General features: G+C 37.0%; 1 long non-coding RNA gene across 1 annotated transcript; it reads right to left on the reverse strand.

The window, feature by feature from the left end:
• Positions 1–209: 209 nt before the first annotated feature.
• Positions 210–13571, reverse strand: LOC135301765 (uncharacterized). Its single transcript, XR_010363506.1, has 4 exons — positions 13379–13571; positions 11308–11405; positions 7701–7876; positions 210–5960 (listed from the first exon to the last, which is right to left on the reverse strand). It is a non-coding gene; the product is annotated as an uncharacterized LOC135301765 (long non-coding RNA).
• Positions 13572–13962: the final 391 nt, after the last annotated feature.

Below are 13962 nucleotides of genomic sequence, written 5' to 3' on the forward strand. Positions count from 1 at the left end.
ACTAGCTCCAAACTCTTCTTCAAAATAAGCTAATTATTTCCCCATCCATTGGTATTACCATGCTGCCTAGAATTAATCAGATGGACAGGATCTACTAACACTTATTCTCTCAGATTCTCTCCAGAGAAATAAAGTGAACTCTCTTCCCAAAAATTTTACATGGGGGAAACAGACACTTGGGACCAAAAACACAAAGCAGATACAAAAATAAAGACAACAGCAGAAAGCCCAATATACAACAGTTTTGGCGTTATAACAGCTTAATTACTCTAAAGATTTATTTTAGCCATAAAATAAGCAAGAAGCATTTGGATCTCCATAATATATTAGCTGGCTGATATTTATAGAGAGCATATCCCCACTTGAAGCTGCATGTAAAGAAGCATGAAAGTTCTTTCAGAGATAAAATCTCTCGTAAATGATTAGTCAAATGTGGAAGTCAACATTTCAGTAATTAGTCAGTAATTAATGAGGGGATCTGATCAGTCACACATATTCTCTTTCAAAATCAAAGGCAAATCAAATTGTCCTTAGCCCTAGCCTAATGATACTGCATGTATGCTGAAATACATGTATGCTTTAAAATTTTGTCTTTTAATATGGCACTTATTAAAAAAACATCATAGTATACAGATTGAAATACATTTGTTTTGCAAACTCTCTAAAGCACACTCTTCAGCAATTATTTTCTAAACTTATACAGGACACAAGCAAGAGATTTCTGCATGATACAAAAATTCAAACCAATTTTTTACTGTTTTGAAGTTTTCCTTTCTGCTACATTATATTCACTGTTCATTTCAGGAAATTATCTTTAAAATTTTCTAGTTTCATTAAATTAATGAAAATTCCAATTTCAAAAAAATATTAACAGACCTACAATAGCTCAGAAACTCACTGCAGTCTCTGTCTCTTTAGGCATATAAACTACTGGTATGACATTCATGAAAAATTAACTTATAACTGTTAACATAATTCTCAACACACTTGATTCAGTGTGAACTGGAATCAGTTTATCTCTTTAAGGAATTTTTAAAATTATTATTTTTACTCACATTTTTGTTTTAGTGCCAGACTCTTTCATTGTATCTCTCAAACTTTTTTCAGCATAAGAGAATGAGAATGGGTAACAAAAAGTTCTGGTTTTTATTTTCTGTGCTTTGTTTATATTACTTTTATAACAGGCCTTGTAATTTTTCCCTGTTTATTTTGCTGCAAGATGTTTTGGTCGATTTCACAACAAATGGCCATTTGCCGCATTTCTTTTTCATGTACACTGGATTTTACATAATGAGCTCTTAGGCCTGCTGTTTTAGCACCACTAATGAATTGTTATGCAAAGTTCTTACAGAAATCACTTATGAAAGAACTATGGTCTCCAGGAATTGTATTCGTGCTAATCAACCGTTCTGATCTTGCAACACAAGAGATTCATCCATCTAGTTGTCCATCAGACATGAAAGGTAAGGGGTTTAACAGGAAGGGGAACTGTAACTACCTTCCAAGAGTGACTCTTACCTCAGTCTATGAGCAGTCCCCATTGAAAGCATTTAATGTGCCTCAGATAACCTAGTTTTTATAATCTAAAGGTTGGATGTTAAGGCTAAATTCAGGCTTCTTCTACATAGTAAGCAAAGGGAGATAACTGTTTCCAATCTTCATTTTCTCTGGAGATACTTAACTCTTTGTAGAATAGAAAAGGACTTGGACAACTGATTTAGACTAAATACCTAACGTTAATGGCTACAGATTAAATAAATATATTCCACCCGTAGATTAGTTTATTAAAATGTGACTTCATTTATTTAAATTAAATTCATTTTCAGATATTTCAGTTACTTAGTTGTTCAATAGATTCTATATAGCTTCAGTTTTTGCAGATATGTGATTACACAATTAGTCACTCAAAATATAGCTCTTTCTCTCATTTTCCATCAGTAACTAATGAACGAAATTTTGCAGGCAGAAAATTCTAGCAAGGAGAATACACCAATACATCTTCTAAAAGAAGGTTCCAGAGTTTAGAAACATTTTCAGGTGGTTTTACATTATAAATGGTTCCTTAAAAATATAAGTTCCTGTGTGGCATTCTCAGAGCCACAGACTAAATCCTATAAAACTGTGAGAACATTTCTAGAAATTAAAATTAACTAAGAAAAGCAAGCATATGAGTTCTATTGGCTTTGATTTATATATTTAAAAATTCATTATGGTTATTTTCAATCTTTTACCACATTGAGTTTGATTTTACAAAATAGACTAAGATAATTAGCTGAAATATTATGCACTGTAACTAACAAAATTTGAGTAACCACTTCCGTGCTTTATTGTCTGTTTAGGCATTTAAGAAGTGGATAGTGTAACCCACTCTCTTTCTGTTTTCTGAATTTTTCCCAAATTAATTTTGTTGAGGACCCTCCAAGCAATTGCCTACAAAGCAGACAAAATACAACATTATGACTAGCAGCACTTACATAATGTGGCATTGAATAGACACATGATATATTTAAAGTTGAGCTTTTATTCACTTTGTGGAGGGCAAAATTTGTATTCACAGCAAACACTTACTTAAATTTATGTTCCAGAGCATTTACCAGGGCACATTCAGCTTAATTTATCCTGGTTTTAGCTGCAGCAACTTTGAACTATCTACATAATAGTTCAATCTAGCCTGTTATTTTGAATAAATGTTTCATTCTGGGTTGCGCCACTATAAAATGATTCCAAATACAAATGGGACTTTTAATACTTTCTGGTTTTTTTCTTCTTTTCTTTTTGAATCTATTAAGACTTTATAGATTTACTGTAACAGTCATTGCTTCCAGCACATAAAACTCAGCTTTATTTGGCTACATGAATTCAACATATACCAATGTTGAATGCTGTCTGTAAGGCCCAGCTTCAGTGGGAAGCTGGAGTTCAGATGGAAAATCCACTACATATTTACTTATCTGTGTTTAGTGAAACAGCTGTCAGAAAAGTGTTTTACAGAGAGCTAGCAGAGAATCCAACAATTAAAATCAGTCACCAAGCTAGCTCAGATGGGAGTTTCCACTGGGCATTTCCCTCACTTAAACATGTACTACTCAATAGTAGATTTACTTCTTGTTTGCTATCTGCTTTTGGCATATGCTGTATTCAAATTAGCTGCACTTCACAGGATCCAGCCAGGCTCCTGGGATAAAGAGATGAGCACAGGTTTGAGAAACCTTTTGTCTGGTTAAGGAACTGGGTGTCTCAGCATCTGTGGTGTGAAATAGACAGTTACTTGGTTGACTGGCCACTGGGCAGTAATTTAAAAGAAAACCATAGTGCCTAATTACTAATGATGTGGAGATTCCTACTAATACCTGAAGATAAAAACCAAGTTTTTCCCTTATTCAAACAAAGCTGCTTTTGCTAAGACACAGCTTTTCCTGTTACTTATTTAAGTTTCTTTTCTTGATCCTTGTCAATCAGATGGAGGGAGACCTGTCCTGGAATGGCACTTGGAAATACCAAAAAAATTACTGAAAACATGTGAGACATCCTATTATTTTGAATACTTTGACATAGGATTAATTTAGAGTTGGCTTTCAGCCTTGCTCCAAATTGCTTGTGAGCAGGATATCAGTTAGTTAAACTGGGTTTTGCTTAGCTGGAGGGAACCTTGAGCAAGAACACAACTGACATATGTGGTTTTGTATTACATATTTTTACTCTCTCATGTATTCATTTTTGTGGGAAGCCATGTAATCCAGAGATTCAAATGCAAAAAATATTTGCTGTTGGAAGACCATTACAAAAGGAAAAGAAACAAAAGAGAATGTATCACGTAAACCAGGAAGTTATCTTAAATACTTAGATGATGCCATCTCTGAAATTAGTACAGAAGAATAAAGTGATTTTGCACTACATCAGAAGAATATTCAAGAAGTCAGAAAGCAGTAACTTCATTCAGTATTATGAAAAAGCCCTAAACATCAGTAATATATGTAAAAAACTAAAATAGTCAAACATTAACTCAACATTTAATGGAGATTTAGGGTATTTTGTTAAGAGAAACTTGACTGTGCCAATAAGCAGATTCATAGAGACAAAAGTCATCCAGAATCTCAGATACACACAGGCTACTATCTAAACCTTTGAGCTGAGTTAAGATCTACTGATTCCACCAACCTGACATTCAGCTGGAATATCTGGGTTCACTCTTGCCCTTCACTGATAACCCTACACTGAGGTGTAAACATACAGAGGGACATTCACAGGTTTTTGTAATACAATGAAATTCACTCTTATATCAAGTAATAATAATTCCTGATATAAAATGCATTCCCAAATCTGTAATTTTCCCATAAAAGATTTTATCTCCAGGTTTTAAAATGAACTACAAAATGTGTGTACAGTACACTGCAGAGTTTACAGTAGAACGCACCTAGGGGCACATTCTGCTTTTGATGATGCATATAATTACTGTAACTTAATGATAATATGAGTTACATGCTTATTTTAAACCAAGTCCTTCTGCTGACATCAGTACAAGTTTAATCACATCCTCAGTAGAAAAAGGAGAGTAGTGTTTTTAAAAAGCAAAGTTCCAATAATGTTCTATTACACCAAAACACAAATGCTGCTAATATGACTTACTGAGCAGCTTCACATTATTAACATCATTTTACAAATCTCTATGCTCCTCCTGTGTAATTAGGAAGAGTTTTTTCTTGTGGTTCACCAGTCAGTTTAGCACAGACTTCATCCCCTGCTTTCATATGCTGCTCCAGATCTTTTTCAATCCATTTGTAGATCACTTCTTCCACATTAATATCTTCATTAGCATCAAATATATCCTTTTAAAGTTGTACCTGATCAAACTCAATGCCATGAATTATGAAGTGGTCAATGACCTCAGGCTGTAGTTTCCTTCAGGGCAACTCTACCTGCCCCAGCAGGTGGTATACATGGATTTGTTCATGTGCTGCAGATGGTTATCTGCTCCAGCATGCTCCTCCATGGGTTCGGGGCACAGTCTGCCTCACCACGGTCTTCTCATTGGGCCATAGGTGTTGGGCCATCTGTTCCAACATGATCCTCTCCATGACTTGCAGGGGAATCTGTGCTCCATCACCTAGGGCACTTCTTCCCTCTCCTTCTTCACTGACCTTGGCATCTGAAGAGTTCTTTCTCCCATTATCTCACTCCTCTCTCACAGCTGCTGTACATAAATTCTTACCCTTTCTTAAATACATTGTCACGTAGGTGTTGCCAGCATTGCTGATGGGTTCAGTTTTGGGCACCAGTGGGTCTATTTTGGAGTTGGAACTGGTTCTGTCTGACATAGGGTATACTCCTGGTCTCACAGAATTCAACCTTACAGGACCCCAGTCTCTCCCCTGGCTAAAAACCTAGTCACTTAAATCCTATGCAGAGATATTGAGTGTTTGTTTTCAGTTTTAAAGGACTGATAAAAGACATTTTTGATTGTAAACTGGGTTGTCAACATTGACAATTTTCAGTAAAATACTTTCTCTGAGTTTAGAACTCAATGAAACATTTAAAGTCTGGACCATAATTTTCCTATCCAAGGGATCTATCATGCTTAACATTGCATTCTAAATGTCACACAAAATGTTTCTTAGAATTCTAAAAACAAAGAAAGATAAAACATAATATATGACTAAAATTTTCCGGTTCCTTTCTCTTTTTATCTGCTTGAGAGAATCCTTTAGCTCCTTAGTGCTTTGAAGCAAGTCCATACCTGAAGAAGGTATACCTTCTACTGCCTCTATGAAAAACCATTTTATCCAGCCAAAGTGCAAGCCTTGGAAAAACACGGGTCAGTGTTATTTTCAGCACTAAACAAGTGAATAACTATAGCCTTGTGATGCTCTCGATCCCCCAGTTCCATGCTTGGAGCATCCTACCACCCTAAGAGGTGATGTAGCAGATTGAAGCACAAAACTGATGTGGAAAACAACTAATATCTGTAAAAGAGATAAGAAGAAACAGGGCAAGGAATATATTCAGAGAGACAACAATAATGGTAAGCAGGAATAGTGGATGGAGACAAGAGACACTGAATTACAGTGGGTTGAGTCTTAAACTGTAGCAAGAAACCAACCTAATCATGGCTTGGTGAAAACTGATCTTTCAGGGTGGGTGAGAACAATATTGAGTGGCAGGAAAGCACTGGGTGAGATGAGGAAGACACAGAATACAGAGCTTAAGGGAGAGGTAAAATAGATGTAGGAAATAGGAGCAGGATTCTGATCTATTGCAGAGTTTTTTCAGAAAATCATACTGATGTTTTATAACACGAATACGATGACATCAGGATAAATGCTGTCTCCTGTCAGGAGTCAAAGTGACTAAAGGACAAAAAATAAAGTCTGTAATCTCTAGTTCACCCTGAAACTGTGAAAGTTCCTCTCTTCAACTTTTTTCATAAAACATGCTAAAAAGGTTTTTTTTTACACTTCAAAATTTATCATTTTTCTTAGCTTGAATTTATGCATTATCATCCCCTTTAGCCCTCTCAGGCCTGCAAGGAGATAATATTCACATATATATCTTTTAAAAATGGAGCTATATGCCTGGTGCTGTTCTCTGATAAATTACTTTCTTCTAGTGCCCCCTCTAAAGGTATCCTATGTATTCTAAAGATTGATCTGATTTTGTTTTATGATGCTCCTAACACCCTGTTCATAATCACTTCTACAGCTTCTTCTAAGAAAACATAGGTTAAGGAAGGTGTTTCCAGACATGTCAATCACTTCAGTATATCGAGTTCTTATAACCACTACTTATAAACAGCCCTGTATTACTAAAGAGTAATCTTTTCCTTCTTTCTTTCACTCACAAATGTGCATACAGAGTGTTATTTCCAATAATTGCTTCACAGACATCTGCTATAAATCATAAATGATGATAAAATAATTACAGAAATGCGGTGAGAGATTACCCTTGACATTTCATCTCCTCTTCACACTTCACGAAGCTGTAATACATCCAGCTTGAGAAGCATTCCCACTCTGATTTTTATGTGTAACAACACAAGAGCTTCAGACTGACTGCTGGGCCTTTAATGGCAGCGCTGAATACCCAGACAGAGAGATTGGCAGATGTGCACAAAAACAAAACACACAGAAGCATTTTCCTTTTTTTCTAAATGCTTAGAAAAATTATTCTAACAAATGATCAGGGGAAAAAAGATCATTAATATCAGAGACTGTCCTTTCCATACCAGTGGAGATCCTGGGTCAGATTGCAACTGAACTGTTCAGAGGGTTGTGAGATAGATGTAAAAGGAATGATAATATGAAAACACAAGTGTTCCATCTGGGATTCACCACATCAGAAAGGTTATTTCTTCCTGAATCCTTGACCTCCTACCACCACCTTCCCAAACCTGAAACATCTAAACAGTCTCCACAAACTTTCTTTCACTAATGTATGTTAAGCATCTGTGGCACTCTGATGCTATCAACTTGTATACAAGAAATACTTTTTTGAAGGATATGGATTTGCAACAGTTTCAGTAGAGAAATCTGTCTTCAAAACAGACCCTGACCTGAGTGCTCCCTAGATGAATAGTCCTTATGTATTGAGACATGCACCTTCCCTTTCTGAAGGAACTGGAGGCAGATAACATTTTAGTATGTAGGCAAAACTGACACACAGATATGCAAACAAAGTCAATTTACAGCAGTAAGTAAAAGTCATACCATGCCTGATTCAAAGCAGCACAATCAATGCCTATCTGGAGGAGGCTCCACTCTCTGAATCATCCTGGACAGTGCCTATTCACAGGCACTGTAGGAGCAAAAACACTTGACAGGAGGAGGATGCCATTTTTACTGTGCCAAACTCTGCTCACGCGTGATAAAAGCAGAGGGAAAGCCTGTATGAGATGGGAGAGATTCAGTCAAATGTGACATTTATTCCTCACTTGCTGAAAGCTGAGGCTGTGTCCTTCAAAGGCTGTTGTCATTAAATATCTATGGCTTTTTCACAAGTGCTGTCACTAGTATCAGTTCCCTACTTTATCATGTTTTTCGTCACCTCAGTGTGAGATACTGGTGCATTGCTGTGTCCTTTTACTCAGAAGCCTATCAAGTTAAGATAATAAAAAATTACCCCAGATTGTGCCAGGAAAAAGTTAGACTGGATATAAGGAAAAAATTTTTCACTGTAAGGGTTGTCTAGCACTGGAGCAGGCTGCCCAGCGAAGTGGTTGTGCCACTAACCCTGGAGGTATTTAAAAGATATGTAGACATGGGACTTAGCAACGTGGTTTGCTGACAGACAGTAGCATTAGGTTTATGACTGAACTTGATGATTTTAGAGATCTTTTCCAACCTAAATGATTATTTTATCTTTTTATCCTTGTTTACCCATCTGCATGTACTGCTTCCCAGAAAAGTGGCTTAGATGTTTGGGGTGGCTTGATGAATACCAGGCTCCCCACTTGGGGATAGGCAGGTGGAACAGGTAGGGCAGTGATCCTATGCTGAAAAATAAAGAATCATATTTAAAAGGGGAGAAAGAAATTCCATGGTGCTACCTGCATAAGCTTTCTCTGCATGGCTACAGCTTATGTTTCAGAGGAAGGCATACTTGACCTTATGCAGCTCCCACTACATCCTCTCTGTTAGGGCAAATCCTGCTTGATTCCAGCCCTCATTCCCACACCTTTCCCTACTAGGGTTACTTTTTTTAGGCATTTTCTAACTATTGATCTCAGTATTTTTTTTCCTTTGAATCACCACTACTTTGATTTTTTTTCCCTTTTTTTTTTCTTTGATGTAAAAAGAAAATCTTCAGTGTCACGTTGATATAAACAGTAGAAGAATTTAGATAAACTGGCACTTACATACAGATACTGGCTATAAACCCAGCAGTGGGATGAAAGTTATTGCCACAGAAACTGAAAATGTAAAAGACAGGATTAGAAAATGAAGCTTAATAGCACTGGAACCTGTTGAACATTCCTGTTCATTCTGAATATGTATGTCATACGCCCACAAAAGCATACATCAACAGGAGTGGGTAAAGCTAAGAATGAATCTAAGATTCATTGTAAGAAGTAAAGATTCATGTATGCACAATCTACAGGTAGAAAGGGAATATTTAATTTTTCTACATTCTTTTTTTTTCCTTACCTATAACTGTATTCATTTAATATTCAGCCTTATGCTTCTTTTCAAATATGCAACTTGCAGCTTTCTGCCTTCTGCCGAAAGCATTAAACACAGTCAGCCTATGTGCATAAACTTGAGAGAAAAGGAATAAAAAAAACCCTCTCTATATATAAATCTTCCCTTTTAATTATGCAAATACAAATGCATGGTAGAAATGCATCAAATATAGTACTTTATTACTGTCATTTAAAAGCTCAGTAGCTTTTAAAATAACTCATTGTGACTAAGCTTTTGCTGTCCTTTTAACCAAGCAGAAAATGTTCAAGTCAGAGAAGTTGGGGTAAATTCAGCGACAAAACATGCTTAAGTTGGAAAAGCTAATCACTGCATACATATATTTTGTTGCCAAGCAACACTTCAGAAAAACACGGCTGCAATCAAGGTTCAAATGCTGTTCTTGGCAGTGGTGCTGAGTAAAGCATGGCAGCCTAGCACAGCCCTGCAGTGTCACAGGCAGTGCCCTCGTACTTAATGTTCTCCTCAGTCATAACATAGACATCAGTGCTGGGATGCCACGATAATAAAGGCAAGATGAGAGTTTGGGGATAACACCTCTAAAACACAAGCAATCAACTGTGGGCAATGTGCCAAATGTTGCAAAGATAACTATAATGCAGCTTCTCACACCAGCTGAAGACAGTGGTTTTTTAAATGGTCTTTCTGTAATTTCCAGTATAATCTTTTCAGCAGAATAAAATTAATCCCCACTCAAAATAGTCCCTGATTTCTACTGCTGAGACTAATCACTGGCAGACTGCAATAAGGGGTTCACAAGTTTTAAATCTTAATAGTTTTGAAAGAAACCTTTCCAAGATGAGATTAATATTACCAGATACTATTCCTGCTATATCTGACAACAGGAAAATAAGTGAGTTCTTTTTTTATTGACAGGCTAGGCGAATGTGGAGATAGCACAAAGATATGAATTATTAGTGGAGAAAATTAGGGTTCTAACAGGGAAGAATTAGGGTTCTAATATCCTCTAAGGGGTAGAATATAGAAGAGTTTTCAAGGTAGAAAGAAGATAATGGAGAACTCTAGTTCAGTGTCTACTCTATTCCTTTTGCTGCTCAGTGTCCAGAAGCTTTGAATTAACTGGCCAAGGGCCAAGCACTGAAGACTATTCAGCTTGCTCTGTTTGAACTCCTTTTGGCCACTCTCTTTTACTTTCTTTGTCTGTAACTATAATTTTTGCATAGGTCAGGGGGTCATCTCTTCCTACTGAATTTTATGTGCACTGCTCTCTCCATGTTTTAACATATCTTTTTAAAGAGCAGTAGCAAGTAGTTACTCTGTACACACCTTCAATATGGGCGTATTTAAGTAATGGATACACTGTGGAGGAGCATCAATTTGGCTTGCAAGCAGGGCTATAGAACACAGTGTATAGGAGAGCAAACCATGGCATGACCAAACAGGAACCTCAGGATGATGCTGGAGACTCCAGGCTATAAACTACTCAGCAGTTCTTAGGTAAGGAAATAGAGAAGCAAATCTGGCCAAGCCATTTTTTAGTTTGATTGGGCTGCCCCTGGCTGGATGCCAGGTGCCCACCAAATCCACCCTATTCCTCCCCTCCTTGCCTGGACAGGGGAGAGAAGACAGAATGAAATGCTCATGGGACAAGATCAGGACAGTGAGAGAGAGAGATAATGCTCATCCATCATCACAGGCAAAACAGACTTAACTTGAGGAAATTAATTACTTACCAATCAAAATCAGATGTGGGCAATGAGAAACAGAATCAAATCTTAAAACTTCTTATCCCTACCTCTCCCTTGTTCCTCGCCTCAGTTTTGCTGCCAGTTTCTCTACATGCTCCCCCCAGAGCAGGGGGATGGGGAATAGGTGTTGTAGTCAGTTTACTACATCACATGACATGTTGTTTCTGCTACTTGTTTCGCCTCACAATCTGCTCGGAGAAGTGGTGGAATCACGATCATCTGAAGTGTTTAAAATGTGTGGACATTGCACTTGGAGATGTGGTTTACTGGTTAGTATGGCAGTGCTGGGTTAACCAGCTTTTCTTATGCTAATGGTCTTTTGATCCTGTGAACACCAGATAGAAAGGAATATGTGCTGGCGAGATCATATGCAATAAATTTAACTGGTATTTAGTCAGATTTTTCACCTTCCACCTTTCCTTTTCCTTCTTCCTCCTTCTTCTTCCTTCCTTCTTCCTTTACTCTTCTTTCCTTTTTCTTTCTTTTTTCTTCCTTCTTTCTTTTTCTGCAACAAATAGATCTGAACATGTTTTTGCTACTAAAATTCATCCACAGTAAGAATGATCTCATTGCATAGATGTGCATTTACTTTTTGCCCATAAAAAGAAATCTGACCTTAAAAATAAGGGTGACCAAACATGTGCTTGGTGATTTCTTGCTATGAAGTGAACTCAGCTGATTAACCACTCCAACTTCTAACAGCATCTCTTCACACCTTTTTTGGGGAGGGAGATGATTATCCTAGCTTGATTCACAGTATCTCAGAACAAATTAGACCTTCAATGTATTCTCAAACTCTCCATTAAAATAGTATCTCTCTGCCATCCCTTTTCATTTCTTAAAATTTTCCCACATTGCTTTTGACTGTTTCAAAGATTATACCATGCGTCAGGCAGTTTATGTTTGCTTTTGAATGGGATTAGTGTTTGTGCAAACAAGGTGATCTCTAGGCTTCCAGGAGCTTCTGAGGATAAAATAAGGTTCTCCAAAGATGTGTAAAGGTCCTGAGAAGTGTCACTGCTCTAACCTTGTATAGCTTTAAGTCATGTGACCATATGCCACTATGAACTCTTGATTAAAAGTATAAATCAGCCCTCAGGAGCTTTGTATCTACGTGCTTTACATACTTACAGAGAAAAAATATCCATAGACTTTCATTTTCAGGGGATTGGCTATTTTCTGCATTTTTCTACCTGGAAGTGATGGATAGGCTGCATTACAAAAAAACAGTTCTTGTCAGTACTTCTTAGAGCAGAACCATATGTCCTTCAAAGCAGATTACATTTTTTGTAAATGTATTTGGGTTCGTCTAGACATCCGTATCAGAGGAGTTAAAATCAAAAGGGCTAAGATCAAAGAAACACGCAAGGGGATATTAATTGTACTGGATCTAAAGGTTCGCTGCTAAGCACTGCTACACACATAGTAAGTGTTTAACACTTTCCTTCCTGGATTAGCATGCAGGTCACTGTTAAGACCATAAAAGAGTAAACTCTAGTCATGCCTTGGTGCACTTTTTCTCTTCAGAGGACTGCAACTCAGACATTTAAAATGGTAGGAGATTTTGTAATCTGCCAGCACTGCATGGCTGACTGTTATTTTCAGGTTTTATTACACTCATTCCAATGTTACTTTCAAAGACTCCACTGCCTCTTGAAGCAGATACACTACTCAACCTATCAACTCACTGGAACTCATTTTGCCAAACTACAACCTAAGAAAGCAATGAGTTTCAACCTAATAATAGCTTTTGCATGATGTATACTGACCCAAATTCCTCCTCGAAGGAGGCATTTATATCAATAAACCAGTCATACATTACAATGGACTATTTACACAATTTCAGAGGGCTGCTAAATAATGAATTTTAAATTACCTCAGTTAAAACTCAGTCATATGAAATGCAACTAAATGTATCTTAAATAATTTTACTGACAGATTTCAAATTAGTCCAAATTCATTCTAGAAGTAAGGAATAATGAAGAGTAAAACAGAACCAGGACTGAGTTGCAGATCTTATTTTGAAGGGAGATCATCATATAGAAGATCTTGTCACATAGAGAGAAAAGACAATCCTTTTAAATTTAAAATGTGGATTATGAAAAGGCTATGAAGCCAGTACAAAATATATGAAATAGCTAAAAAATAATTTTAAAAGGTTGTTAAAAAACCACCAAGTCAGTCCTCTTTCAAGAAACCTGAGAAAAGTACAGTAACCATTCCAGCAATTAGATGATTAATATGTTCCACTTATAAACATAATGAAATTGTTTTCAAACAATAACTTTATTAAAGTAATGAAACTCCAAAGGAAAACTCCAACGAATGCAATATAAACAGTTTGTGAAATATAAAACCTGAGAGTTTTCCATTGTACTATTGTGGGACATGATTTTCCTCCCCTGAAGTAGCTTTCACTCAGTTATTAACATTTTTAACTCTCATTGGGGATCAAGGTTTGATTTAGATTGATCCAACCTGTTGTTCATGTTGCTCCTGCTGGCTGTCTCACTGCTGCAGCTGCTGCCTGTAGCTCACTTGGCTCTCTGTGCAGTGAGTTGCCTGTGCTGATGCTTCTATGCCATCCTGGCTCTGCCTCACTTGCATCTCCTCCCACCACCTCTGCCTGGTGTTGCTCCTCACTCCCTACCTCTCCATCTGATTCCCACATCTTTGCTAACGCATCTGCTACAGCTCCTAGAAAAAAATGTGTGCAACATTGCTAAGGCAAAAGAGTCAGCTCACAGGAAATGATTCAGCATCTTGTGGCACCTCTAACACCATGGGATACATTTAGGTAAAGTCTATTGCTCTCCTATTTTTTTTTCTTTTCCTGGGTGCTAGCCTTTGCACCCTAATATTGAAATTGACTGTGTTAAGAGTAAACAGGAACCCTAGGACTATTTATATTCACGTAAATTAGCCAAGATTTCTATATGTTTTTACAAGCCTTATAATTTTTAAAACATCTTTAACAAAAAAAGCCTCTTCTCTTTATCTTCTCCAGGTCTTCAAGTGTCTAAAGAACACTGCCTCTTTCAGCTGCTCCCTGCTCTAGAACA

Source organism: Passer domesticus, chromosome 5 (genome assembly GCF_036417665.1).
Source record: "Passer domesticus isolate bPasDom1 chromosome 5, bPasDom1.hap1, whole genome shotgun sequence".
Classification (NCBI taxonomy): Eukaryota; Metazoa; Chordata; class Aves; order Passeriformes; family Passeridae; genus Passer; species Passer domesticus.